Source organism: Suricata suricatta, chromosome 10, assembly GCF_006229205.1.
Source record: "Suricata suricatta isolate VVHF042 chromosome 10, meerkat_22Aug2017_6uvM2_HiC, whole genome shotgun sequence".
Taxonomy (NCBI): domain Eukaryota; kingdom Metazoa; phylum Chordata; class Mammalia; order Carnivora; family Herpestidae; genus Suricata; species Suricata suricatta.
The window spans coordinates 27,901,990-27,915,774 of NC_043709.1; the positions used below are offsets into that span (position 1 = coordinate 27,901,990).

The 13,785-nt window shown below is 37.1% G+C and overlaps 1 long non-coding RNA gene across 2 annotated transcripts in view; it reads right to left on the bottom strand.

Moving 5' to 3' along the window:
* The window catches only part of LOC115305476, a 25,307-nt gene continuing 11,522 nt past the window's right edge, over positions 1 to 13,785 (bottom strand). For both annotated transcript variants that reach the window (XR_003914798.1, XR_003914797.1), the window contains 2 exons: positions 3,938 to 4,115; positions 1 to 727 (listed from right to left, as the gene is read on the bottom strand). This is a non-coding gene — a long non-coding RNA (uncharacterized LOC115305476). The remainder of the gene's footprint in view (positions 728 to 3,937; positions 4,116 to 13,785) is intronic.

Consider the following 13,785-nt stretch of genomic DNA (forward strand, 5'->3'; position numbering starts at 1 on the left):
TTTTGTTTTTATTTTTGCCGACAATTGTGTTTGATAGGCTGGGAAGTGTCTTTTCACCTCTGATTCTTTGTGGTTGGGTAAGCCTCCTTCATGCATTCATGCTAGTTTTAAGTCATCTTTCCGTGTTCAAGTGACCCAAGTTTTCCAGAACACAGTACTTAAGTTCTTTTTAATGCATTCTTCTTCAATGACCTTGATCTGGCAATGAAAATTACTATGTCATTCTCATCACATAAATCAGGCATAAACTCATCTCTGCTTTCCTTCTGGTTCACTCATTTTACTGAATCATCATCATTATCTTCCTTTTCTTATTTTCCCTTCCTCCTTCTCCATAATACCATTCCAAGGAACTCCATTTCTCAGCTTATTGCAGCTGCAGATGCAAGTTCTCATTCTTTATCGTCCATGCAAACAAAAAAATGGCTAATCCCTCAAGTAAACTAAAATGTTACATACAACAGTTTCCCATTCATCCAGAGTTCCTTCTGAACGACTGGCCCCAACACACACACAGACTCCATTGCCCCCCAGACTCTGATCTCCCACAGCAGAGCTATTGCAGGTTGCTGACTTGATATCACAGCCATTTCATTCTTCACTCAGATGCTCATGTTTTCATTCCCACATTGACCGCTGAAGAATTTTTTCATGGGATTGGTTTATGTATCCCAGCACACCAGCTGTCTGTGTTCCTTCGACTCTCAGGTCTTCAACCGATTTCACACTACAAAGCAGAAAAGTGCAAAACGAAGAAAAATCAAGAGAGGGAAAATATGCAACTTAATGAAGTCAAACGTGAACATAAACATCCTGGAATGTAAAACAACCTTCAGGTGGATCAAAATAGTTTTGAAGTAAGAGACAGTCCGCGTGTTCCCCTCAATGGGAGATCAGCGGGGAGCCATGTCTCCTGCGTATATGGCTCCTAGTGTGTGAGCCATTGGTGATCCCAAGACTTTCTCCCCAGGCCATTGGTGGACTGTGAAGGCTAAGTGAATGCTTCCAGGTCTTCATGAGCAAGCACAGGGACACCAATCAGCTTTAAAGTAGACATAAAATATCAATATAACCCAACCCTCCTCCCCAAGCATGATATGTCATCCGGGACATACTACTTCGTTTATTCAACAGAAATTTGTAAAAGTCCAGCTAGATGACTGACGCTGTTTCAGTGGCTGAGGTAGAGCAAAGAAAGGTGTCCCACTACCAAGCAGCAAACTTCACAGTGGGAGGGGACACAGCAGGGAATGACAAATGAGATAAGGAACAAGATATGTGGGGGACGGGACTTGCTATTTTATATAAGATAGAGAAGGAACTTCAGATAAAGTGACATGTGAGCAGAGATGTGAAAGACAGAAGGAAGCAAGCACCCTCACCGCCTAAAAAGTGAGGGTACATGGCAGGTTCTAGGGACAGCAGAGAGGTTAAATGTGAACCGAGAAAAGGGAGTAAGGAAAGGCAAAGTCAGAGAGGGAACGGGAACCTCTACCAAGAAGGGCTTTTTAGACTATTTTATTTTGTTTTATTTTTTTTAATGTTTATTTATTTTTGAGAGTGAGACAGAGACAGAGTGTGAGTGAGGAGGGGCCGAGAGGCTTCTTAGGCAATTTTGAAGACTACCTTTCTTCTGAGCAAGACAGGAAGCTATTAAAGACTTCTCAGCAGGAAAATCACTTGATTCAACTGTCTTTGAAGGAGCATCTCCAACTGCAAAAATCATAGGGCGACAAAGAGAGATGCAAGAAGTATATTTAAGATGTTATTGCAATAACCAAGCATGATATGATGCTGATTAGTACCAGCATGTGACCTGGATGGTAGCAGAGAGTTTGCTGAGAAGGGTCACACCATGGAGGTCTTTTAAAGATACAGAGGAGAAGAATGTCTGAGAAACCAAATGGGGAGAGAGATAGAGAATAGAGACAGGAATGACCCTGAGAATTTTGGCCTGAGCCACTGAGAGGATGAAGTCACCATTGCCCAAGATGGAAAAGACTGAGGAGGCGGAGGGGGAAGAAAAGGGGGAGAAAATCAAAAGTTGTTTTTGGACGTGTTCATTTTGAGATTCCTATTCAATTTCCACATGGAGGTATCAAGGAGGCTTTGGATTTAGGAGTCAGGCTCAGAAGAGACGGTTGGGTGACAGATGCAAATTTGGGAGAAGCCAGGATATAGATTGTGCTTTATCAGTGTAGAAATGACTTGACTTTATCCAAACTAAGCAATCACACCGTACATGTTAGCAACACATTTTACAAGGCCAATTCTGGCCTTTTGCAATGTTCTCGTGGTTTCTAAGATAAATAAACATATTATATGTTTCCCTCCGGATGCCTTTGCTAAGATCATGTCAGCATTTCCAAAACAGTCCTCGCTTCAACAACACTAAGAAAGTAAAACCTCTTGAGGAGAAAGGATTTTATTGTTTTTGAAAAGATCCCTGTATTTTCTCTTACGAGTTGAGAGTTGTATAAAAACGGTTTAGTTTCTGTTTCCCTCAAGAACTCATATTAACGAAAGTGCAGGTTGGTGCCTGTCTTGAATGTGGGCTGATAACTTGCTGGTGGTTTGACAGTTATGAATAAACAGTTCTGTATCATATGGCAAGCATATTCCCGAAACTGCGGAAGGTCTCAGTGGGCCTCAGACACTGTACCAGCACATTTAACTAGAAAACCTTGGAAACATGTGCAAATTCCACAGCCAAAGTGATTATATTATAGAATCCTAGCATAGATGGTCCTGTACTAACTTATATTGATCACTAGCTTATCAAGAATCCACATGGTCATTGGATCTGGAATTGAACTATGATAAAAAGAAGATATTTCTCTGGAAATAATTGACCTTTCCCCCTCTTTTCACAAAACCAGTTATCTGTGTGTGGAAGGATGGGGGCGAGCCCCCTTGAAATACTACCATGATCATAAGAAAAAAATTTTAAATTAATTTGATAATTCATTTATTCCTTTAGTTCATACATTCACTGAGGACTTAGAATATAACAGGAACTATGATAGGTCTGGAAATAATAAAAACAAAAATATATATATTCCCTGTAGTAAATAACTGAGGTATGTGACAGAAATTCTTTTGATAAACCTTAAAAATGAATTCAAAGATAAAGTCTGAGAAGTTAGAGGAAATGAAAACCAAGAGTATTGTGTACCCCTTCACGATTAAAAATTATAATGTTAAACAAATTTCCTGTGGCTGTCGTTGACTTCAGAAAAAACATCTGGAACACTGTAAGAAATACCAGGCCACCTACAAATCACAGAGCTGTTACTGAGGTCTAGGCAATGATAAACAAAGCTTATGAGACCAGATGTTTCTGGATCCTGTATTTTGATTAAGATCCTTCTCATACCATCTGGACTGATAGATGGATTTTTTTTTCAGGGTATTTCCTCTTAGCTTCAGCCACTCTCACTGATAGATATGTTTGAGATCTATTTACCTGAGACAAGTGACAATAGGCCTAGAAGATTTCTGGAGGCAATGTCCGTGCAAAAAAATGACTCCAAGGACTCGTGAATTGGAGGTACAGTTTAGCCTAGGTTTGAAAGTTGCTGTCACATTCACAAAGCATGCATTTTCTCCAGATAACCAGTGTCCAGTTTTAAATCTCTTTCTCAGAAAGAATGCCTCAGGCCCTAGCTGGGCAAAGTCGAAAATCAGGTAATAATGTAAACAGTCTTTTTCATTAGAACTTCTTGATGTTGGTTCCCTCTGACTCTTGCAAATTGTACACTGATTCAGAGTGTTTTTGGTTTTGGTTTTTGGTTTTTGTTTTCACGTGAGTACATGTTACTTTTATTCTTTTCTAATTTTAATCAGATATAACTGACATAAAACCTTATATACATTGAAGGTGTACAACATAATGATTTGGTATTGACAAAATATATATATGTAGCAAAATGATTACCTCAATGAGTTTGGTTAATCTCTAACAATTTAGAGATATTCTCTGGGTTTTCCTTTGTAGCAACAACAATAATAATAACACTGCTACTTTGTACTGATCCGGCAGCTTTTGGTTGACAAGGGTATTCGCTGGTATAATCTCATCGTTTCACAATCAATGGCTGCAGATGATTTATATTCTAAGAAAAAGACAAGAATAAGTAACTTAAAAGGGCTTTGATAGATGAGGTAAACATAGGCTTGATCTATTATCACATTATTAGCTAGGGGATAAGGAGCTGAGCTAACAGAGCTGGGGAAGAAAAAGCTTTCTTTTCCTGCTCCATATTCTTACTGATGTTGCCTCTACTTTATTCCTTTACTTCCTCATTCTCCTGTTTCTCCATTCCATCCTTGTTATGGACTGAAAGTTTGTGATCCCCCAAGATTTCATGTTGAAATCCACCCCCCAAGCTCCACAGTGTGATGGTTTTAGGAAGTGGGGCTTTGGGAAGGTAATTAGCATTAGTGAAGTACATGAGGGCAGAGCCCTTATGAATGGTGTTGGTGCCCTGAAAGAGTCTCAGAAGATTTTGCTTCCTTCTGCTCTCTGTCATGTGAGAATACAACTAGACGTTGACCATCAGCTTCCCGGAAGAGGGCCCTCAGTAGACCCTGACTGTACTGGCACCCTGATCTGGTACTTCCTGCCTCTTGCCCCCAAACTGTGAGAAACACATTTCTGTTTTTTATAAGCCAGTCCATGCAGTTTTGCTACAGCAGCCTGGGTGACTGATTATTCCTGCCATACATGGAGGTTCACATCCGTGCCACAGCAATGGATCAGAACAGGGCGATTCTAGCTCAGAGGTGGAAATGCCCAAGGGGTTGTAAGGCTAGTGAAATTTAGGTTTCAGAGCTGAAGTGTGGCTGGTGGCACAATTAGCCTGTGTGGACTGTTGAATGGCAGCTTCAGAATCTGCTTCTGCTTCTGAGCACTGAAGAACAACCACAAAGAGTAAAAGCCTGAAACAGCTCAAGTGTCCATCAATTGACGAATGGATAAGGAAGATGTGGTACACACACACACACACACACACACACACACACACACAATGGAATATTACTCAGCCATAAACGAGAATGAGATCTTACCATTTGCAATGAGGTGAATGGAGCTAGAGTGTATTATGCTAAGTGAAATAAGTCAGACACAAATACCATATTATTTCACTCATATGCAGAGTTTAAGAAACAAAACAAGCAAGCAAAGTGGAAAAAAAAGAGAGAGAGAGAAGCAAACCAAGAAACAGACTCTTAACCATACAAAACAAACTGATGGTCACCAGGAGGGAGGTGGGCAGGGCATGGGTTGAATAGCAGATGAGGATTAAGGAGGGCACTTGTCATGAGCACTGGGTGTTGTATCAAGTACTGAATCACTGAACACCTGAAACTAGTATCACACTGTATGTTAACTAACTGGAATTTAAAGTAAAACTTAAAAAGAGTAAATACCTATGGTCAAATTGACTGGGATAGTCTTTGTTCTGGTGTCTACAAGCTGTGTGGCCTTAAGCATATCAGTTTATTGCTTTATGCTTGAAATCGGGATTACAAATAAAGGTGCCTACCACATAAAGTACTTAGGACAAGTAACTGAGATAGTGTATGTAAATAATGAATGAGAATGCTTTACCCCCAAGATCAGGAAAAAGCAAGAATGAGCAGTTTTTCCACTCCTATGAAACATTATCCAGAAAATCCTAGATAGTGCAGTAGATTAAAAAAATATATATGAAAAGCATGAAGATTACAAAGAAGATGTAAAACTATCTTCATTTGAAAATGAAGTAAACATATCCATGGAAAGTCCTAAGACACCAATAAGAAGGTACCTACAAGAATTAAGAAGTGAATTTAGCATGATCATAGAATGGAAGTTTAATATACAGAAATTGGGTTTATTTTTATTTACTAGCACAACAAATACCTGTAGAACAAATTTTTTAAAAATTCCATTTACCTTAGAATCATGTAATATGTTTTGAAAAGTTGAGAATCAATTTAACAGGAGACATGTAAAACATATACATATATATAATAGAAATTAAAGACCTTAACAGTGGAGGTACAAAAGGAAGTTCATCATCTGAAGATTCAATATTGTTCTGATAATTGGCTTATAGATTCATCACAATCCCAACTGTAGTTTTAGAAAGACTTTATCTAGACATTGATGAGCTGATTCTAAAGTTTACCTAGAAATGCAAATCTATAAGATGCAAAGCTTTTTTTTTTTTCCCATGGACAATAAAAATTGAGGATTTCAGCTTTTAAAATTGTCCATGAAGCTACAGTCTGGTAAAAAGATAGAGAAAAAGATAGACATAAAGATCAACTGAACAAGAAGTGAGTCCACACATATACATTCAACAAGTTTCAGCAAAAGTGAAAAAGGGATTCAATTGGGAAAGAAAAACACTTTAACAAGTGTTGCTGACACAACTGGGTACTGGTACAGCAGACAATGCACACTGACCGTTGTCTATGCTCTACATGAAAATTAGTCAAAAGGTATCATAAATATGTCATAAAAGTTACAACTATACAATTCCTAGAAGGAATTATAGGAATATGCTTCCTTGAACTTAAGGTAAACAAAGATTCTTTACATGCCAAAAATCTGAACCATAATAGAAAAAAAATTGATAAACTAGGCTTTATCAAAATTAAAATATTTACTCTTCAGAAGGCATTTTAAGGATAATAGGAGCTATAGACTGAGAGAAATGCTTATAACATATCTATTTAACAATGTGCTTTAATACGATAGATAGATAGATAGATAGATAGATAGATAGATATAGAGATATGCTTTAGAAATGCAATAAGACCAAACTACCTTAACGAACTAAAAAAATTTCCACAAATATTTCACAAGAGAAGAAATATGTATAACAAAATAAATTGTGTGATAAGATCAATCCCTATAGTCATAAAGGAAATGTTAATGAAAACCACCTGATGACTACAATTAATAAGATTGTACTGAATACTGGACATTTTCTAAGAGAGTAGATTTCATGTGTTCTTATCACAAATAAAAAAATAGTAACCATGTGAGAAGATATGCTAATTAATTTGACTGTAGCAATCATTTCACTATGTATGTGTGTATTACATCATCATGTTACACATCTTTAATATATGCAAATGTTATTTTTAAAACAGAAAACTAAACTAAGAAAAGAAAACACAAGATACTACTACTATGTACCCATATCAATGGCTAACATTGGAAAGTCTCCTGATACCAACTCATGACAATGATGTGGAACAACTAGATCTCTCCCATACTGTTGGCGACAAGGTGTAATGTTCCCACCACAAATGTATTATAAGTTCTTTGTTGATCAGAGTGAGGAAGCCAGCACTATTTAACTAGAGTCAATTTCTGGGAAGCCAAAAGCTTTTAAAATTTCTAACCTTCTGACCTAATTAGGCATAAGACATGTATTAATATTATGTTGGCATGTATTCATTAACACATTTTTTGCACTAATTTTGGGATTGGAGTTTGAAAAAGTTACATCTAAAACTGGATAGAAAACAGTATTTTGTGTCCAACCATGTAAATTTGGAAATGTAGAGGTAATTCATTTTTATAACATCTTATATAGGCTTTAAAATTTTTTCTTTATTCTTTATTATTTATTATTGAGAGACAGAGAGAGAGAGCCAGAGCACAAGCAGGAAAGGGGCAGAGACAGAGGGAGACACAGAATCTGAAGCAGGCTCCAGGCTCTGAGCTGCCAGCACAGAGCCTGGGGCTCGAACTCATGATTGGTGAAATCATGACCTGAGCCCACGTCAGATGTGGACACTTAACCGGCTGAGCTAGCTGCCCAGATGCTCTTGGGCATTTTGTTTTTATGCTTCCTGGCAGAGCCACAGAAATGATGCACTCCTAAGCTGTTATTTTTTAAATTTACCTCTTTTTGTTGACCCTAAGAAGAAAGATGACCAGGTGATTGAAACAGACATTTCCTACTTAGGTGAGCAAATTCACATTTTCTCAAATGTTTCCCTAAGATGCCTCTTCATTTTTCTGCTTCATATATAAAAGGATTATTCTTTAAAAACCAAAAGAAAGCAAAATTGACAAGAAGAATCTAAAAAGTTTGTTGATCGGCTAAATGCCAGCCCAGTTAAAAATCTTCAAGGCTGAGAAAACATTGTAAAAATAGCTAGAACCTCATGAAAAGATCCTGTAACATAAAATGAAAGGAGGAACTGCAGTTGGAGTCAGGGGCAAAGCACTGCTTTAAAGACTGTTTATGTAGAAAAGAGACATTTTGGAAACTTCTACCTTCTGTTCTAAATAAATATTTTAAAAGTAGTAGGCTCGAAACAAGAGATGCTGAGACACAGGGAAATAAAGAACAGGGTAGTAGACAGAGTGAAGAAATGAAAATAAGTTATGAGAAAACTAATAGCTTCAGAAACAGTACAGAGGTAAATTAACACTGCAGGAAGAAGGCAAAAGAAAAAGACGAAGGGATGAATTGATGATAAATAAAAGCAGAAAGGAAAAAGATAATTGCTGGTCTTTAAAAAGAAACTAATTCAAAAAGTGCAGAATGAAAAGTCAGAGGTAAACTAGGAGAAAGATTCTCTGAGTTGAAGATTTGAATACACAGCTTAAATGGAGGTCGATGAAAAATCACAACAATTAATGAAAAAAAAAATCCCAGTCATAACGAAACCTGGCGAGGTACTTGGATTTCAAAAAAAGTCACACAGGCATAAGGTGGGACAAGCAACACAAATAAGAGTCTGTCTACAGAGACGAAAAAATTATATGTACCTTGGATTTCTCTGCAACACTAAACCAGAAAAAAACAAAGCAAATTTGTCAGAATTTTGATAGAAAATTTTATGACTTTGTCTATGTATTCTTTTATATGTTTCCTTAAGACCTGAGTTATAGGAGGCACTCAAAAAGTATTTGTTAATTGAAATAAGAAGGAATAGATACAAACATGAGTAAGCCTTTAAAAATCACCAGGGAACCAAATAATGTACTGGTAACAAACTCATAAACGAGTATGAGTATTACTCATTAAATTATTGGTGTACCAGTTTTTGAACTCTGTTGCTAATCACTATTAATATTCTTAGCCTTTTGTTATCCAAGAGAATATAATATAATTTTTATTGCCTTCATGTTAATTGAAATGAATAAAAATTGTTTATTGTCAATATGCTATATAGAGTCATTGGCTTGCTCACCCAAAATCTGGGAAGCTTGTTTCATAATCTATCAGTAGGTGTTACTAGGATAACATTGAAGGCATAGCCTCAGTCTGTCCCCTTTCCATCAACTCCATTGCTACCAACCACTTCACCACCATCATGTCTCCCATGGGATGTGACGTGCTGTGATTTTCCTGCTTCCACTCCCTGCCTTTCTACTCCACTTCTATAAAAGCCCCCTTCTATAGCAATGCAATCTACACAGCTATCTATGAACACTTCTCTGTCCAACCCTCTGCATTCAACTCTCACCACTAATATGCTGAGCTTGCCTTACCTCAGGACATTTATACTTGCCCAACCTCTCTCCTAGACACTTTGATCTGCACTCAAATGCCATTTCCATGACCACCCATTATAAAACAACATATATTCTAATTTTTTATCCTTTAATCTTGTTTTATTTTTCATAATATTTAAACTATTTTCTGAGATTATCTTGTTTATTTACTGTCTTTTCCCCCCAATAGATAAGCTCCTTAAGAGCAGAGACTTTGTCTGTCTTCTTTCTTTTTTTTAATCTTTTAATGTCTTTTTTATTTTGAGAGAGAGAGAGACAGAGAGTGAGTGTGGGAGGGGCAGAGAGAGAGGGAGACACAGAATCCGAAGCAGGCTCCAGGCTCTGAGCAGTTAGCACAGAGCCAGACTCGGGGCTCAAACCCACAGGCTGTGAGATTATAACCTGAGCCGAAGTCGGATGCTTAACCGACTGAGCCACTCATGCATCCCATGTCTTGATTATTTCTAATATGCCAAAACATAGACTAATTCTAGCCATATAGTGGGGTATTCTATATATCTTGTGTGAATGACTGAATGAATGAATGATTACATAAATGAATGAATGAATTCCTGAGCAACATAGACTAGTTAGTGTCTATACTCAGTCTCACAACTAACTACTGAGTAGTTTTGAAATTACTGTACAGAACTGCAAACTAGCCGCTTTTATTTATCTCCTTTTCTGTAATTTGCAGTGAGCAGGAGTAAGGTCCAGTTAATAAGGTTGTTTTGTGAGAGGGGTTCTGCCAGAGGAATCTGAGGGAGTAACCTGGATATTAGAAGGGAAAAAAATAACACAATAGTAGCACACTCTTTGTAAATACATGCAGATATACGCATTATGAAATAGGTGTGTGCTAGAAGCATGTCTGATACTGAAAATTCACTTTTTAACAAGTTTACTTCTATTCTCTCATGAGTATCCAGAGAATGACTGACCGGCAAAAGAGACAGAGAAAGAGGAGAGTAGGGAGGAAGGAAGGAAGAAAAGAAGGGAGGAGGGAAGGCGGGCGGGAGGGAGGGATGGAAGGAGGGAAGGAGGGAAGGAAGGAAGACAGGCAAATGGATTTCAACAGCTGGATCGAATTAAGAAAACCAAATGAAATTCTCTGGGTTGAGTCCTGAACCCAGAAAACTGAGTTGTGGCGAAGCACTACATTATTTCGAGCAAGCAAAATGTAAGAAAATCACAGTTGTAGTACTGGGTTCTGTAAATGTTGGTGAGTTAGATACCTTAGGAGGCAAGCCCCAGGGCCTGTAAAGTATTGTCACTGGTGAGATGGAAAATTAGAGTTAATGAAGTTTAAAACAGTCACCTGAAATATGCCTCTTTGCAAACTGAACCAGAATTTATTTGAGGTTTGCCTCTGTTTACATTAGGCATAATGCCTGAAAAGTGTTCTTTCGTCATCAGAAGGTACATCTGGTTAAAGCAAACATCTTTTTGGAGGTGAGGTAAAGATTTCTGTGTACCCAGAGTATTTTTTTCAAAATAAATATAAGCATAAAAATGGAGAGATGTGTTTGATGAATATATCTTAATATTTATCACCTTGTTTGAAAACTTGATGACATTTGTAAAATAGGCAATTTTAATTTTTTATTTTATCTTTTCCCAAATTTAAATCAGAAAAATACATTGTCCTGATTGTAAGTTCATTTTATAAAATTATTATGATTGCCAAAATGTAAAAATTAAATTAAAACTTTTTAACGTTTTGGGGCACTTGGGTGGCTCACTTGGCTGAGTATCTGACTCAATTTCAGCTTAGGTCGTGATCCCAGGGTTGGGGGACTGAGCCCTGTGTTGGGCTCTTCACTGAGAGTGGGGCCTGCTTAGCCTCCCACCCTCTCCCCTACTCTGCCCCTCCCCCGCCGCTCTCTCTCTCTAAAATAAAAATAATATTTTCAAGGTTTTATCCAAAATAGCTACCTAAGTTTAACAGGCAAATTCTCCACTTTATTTTCTGTAGGGACAAAATACAAAAGTAAAATGGAGAATTAGATTACAATTACAAAATAATCAACAAAATAATGAATCCTGCATCTTCATTTAGCAGTTATTCAACATCAGGAATAAGAAATTGCCTTTTAGTGAAACAATTATTTTGATATCAAGTTACAAATAGAAATGATGAGGTTATGTAGTTCCCTTTTGCTGCTTTTACTGATATTTAAGTAGGGATGTTTCAACTTCTTTACATAGTATCATATTTCACTAATATTTCATAGCATTTTATTATGTGAATTTACCATATAGCCACTTGTCCATGCTTTTACTTCTCTAACTTGGAATGTCTTTTAACTTTCTATTATTACATAGTGCTGAAAAAATATTGTCCTGATCATAGGTCACTTAATATAGAGATTACTAGATCAAAAACTATGAGCATTTCAGGACATTTTGCCAATTAAAAATGTTTCTTTAAGTAATATAATGTCAGAGGCTCAAAGTGAGAACTTATTTCCCCTGGTTATTATTATTTTTGTTATTGTTTATCTAATTATACTTCACTAAATTCATTAGAATGATAAATATTATAAAGTTCAAAGAAGTTAAATGACTCCCAGGAAAAATAAAAACAAAAACAAAAGAACCCCAGCAATTTAGTAAAAGAACTAACACCAAGCTGTCCTCAGGTTCTATCATTTACACACAACAGTAGTGTTAATAGTATGTGTTAAATTGGCAATGGGAGCCTGCTAAATTTGTGAGGTTCATAGTATTAATATTTTTAAAACACAAATTGACTGAAAAGTAGAAGTTTTAAGAGACTACTGCAATCCAAAAAAACCAGACCTAAATGCTTTCATAATAGAACCTGGGAAGTGTGGGCAAATTCTGATATCTCCCAGCCATTTGGAAGACCTCACAAAATCCCTTGACTATATATATTATAGTTTAATTTTTAAAACATATGGTTTAGTGGGAATAGAGACAAAGCGGTTGGTTAGTGGGAGTAGAAACTGGGTACACTATCCTGGTTGAGATATGGAAATCTTCAGAGCTATGGAAATAAAGATGAAACAAACATTTTCTATATATGATTAGCAAATTTAGATCATATACACAAGGGGTACAAAGTGTTTGGGAGGACTCAATAGTTACTGATGTATGAAAATCGAGGATGGGGGCACCTGGGTGGCTCAGTCAGTTAAGCGTCAGACTTGGGCTCAGGTCATGATCTCACAGTTTGTGAGTTTGAGCCCCACATCAGGTGTGTGCTGACAGCTCAGACCTGGAGCCTACTTTGGATTTTCTGTCTTCCTTTCTCTCTCTGCCCCACCCCTGCTCATGTTCTCTCTCTCTCTCTCTCTCACTCTCTCTCAAAAATAAATAAACATTAAACAAAATAGTCAACAGACGTAAAAGAATTCAGAGTCCTTTGGCATATATTACAATATTTTTACTATGAGTAGATTAATCCATGATTTTGATGTATGTGTTCATTCATTCAACAATTTTTTGAGGAGCTCCTGGGTGGTTCAGGTGGGTAAGAGGCAGATTCTTGATTTCAGCTCAGGCTATGATCTCCCAGTTTGTGGGAAAGACCCTTTCATCTGGCTCTGTGCTGAGTACACAAACTTCTAGGCACACCTCCTGTGCTCTCTCCCTCTCTCAAAATAACCAACTAACTAAATAAATGAGTAAACATTTTTTAAAAACACAATTATTTGAACTCTGACTATGCAAAACATTGCTGCAGACGCTGGAGACGCTCGAGTGAAAACAACATAAAAAGCAAGTATGATCTCATTCTGTTGAGCAATGTACTTGCGCACATACGCGCGTGCACACACATAGTAGAAGACTAAACCAAAGTGAACTTGTATAGGGGTAGACAGCAATGAAAGAAAAATAGGAGCCTGGCAGACAGCATGCTGAAAACAAGGCCCAAGAGCTCATATGTCCCAGGCGTGGGAAAGACGGAGCTGAGTTGGGTGTGGTGGAGAAGGTTTGCAAGAAAACCAGTCTCCAAAGGAATATGGAAAACATGAGAGTTAATATTACCTATTCCAAGGAAATGTGCAGGCAAGGATCTTGTTTCTGAGGCCTGATATTTTTATCTTTAATATGGGTTTAATCATTTGTATTGTACTGGGTGTTAATAAAAATCAGTTCAGATAACATACACAAAAGAATTTTCTACATTGTAAATCACTAAAATGTTGATTAAGAATCAGTAGTATCTTTGTCAAGAATGGTAAACTGGGGTTTTTTCTGGCTATCAATACCATAAAGAAAACCATTAATTTAATATATATATA